Source organism: Malurus melanocephalus, unplaced genomic scaffold, assembly GCF_030028575.1.
Source record: "Malurus melanocephalus ecotype Western Australia unplaced genomic scaffold, MMel_1.1 scaffold_1064, whole genome shotgun sequence".
NCBI lineage: Eukaryota > Metazoa > Chordata > Aves > Passeriformes > Maluridae > Malurus > Malurus melanocephalus.
In genome coordinates, this window is record NW_026624296.1 from 13,468 (window position 1) to 13,979 (window position 512).

Sequence of the window (512 nt, forward strand, 5' to 3'; positions counted from 1 at the left end):
GCAGGGTGGAAAACGCAGGATGGTGCTGGGGCACCTGCAGAGCTCAGGGATGGCACACCTGAGGCTGTGGGTGCTGGGACACCAACACCATTTCCTGTTTCCCTTCACTGAGCACAAAAAAACCTTTCCCTTTAAAGCACAAAAAAAACCCCAAAGAGTTGCTGATAAGGGTGTGCACCCGCTCCACTTCCTCAAACATTTCATTCTTTGAGCAGAAAACGAGTCCTTTCCAGCTGGAAAATAAATCATTATCTGCTTCCTTTGGTAATTCATGACACACTGTGTGTTTTTAATCTACTCCAGTGTTGATATGTGTAGACTCTTCCTGACACAACTGCACTCAAGATTAATTTTTGTTTTTAGAACTCCCAGCCGTGCCCATTAGAAAATGATCGTGCTTTTATTTTTGAGAAACAAATTTTATATAGAAACTCAGAAAGAAGAAAATGCAAATACTGGAAAGGAGTTAAAAGGAGAAAAAATAAGTAATGTTGTTTCCAATCAACTCCCAC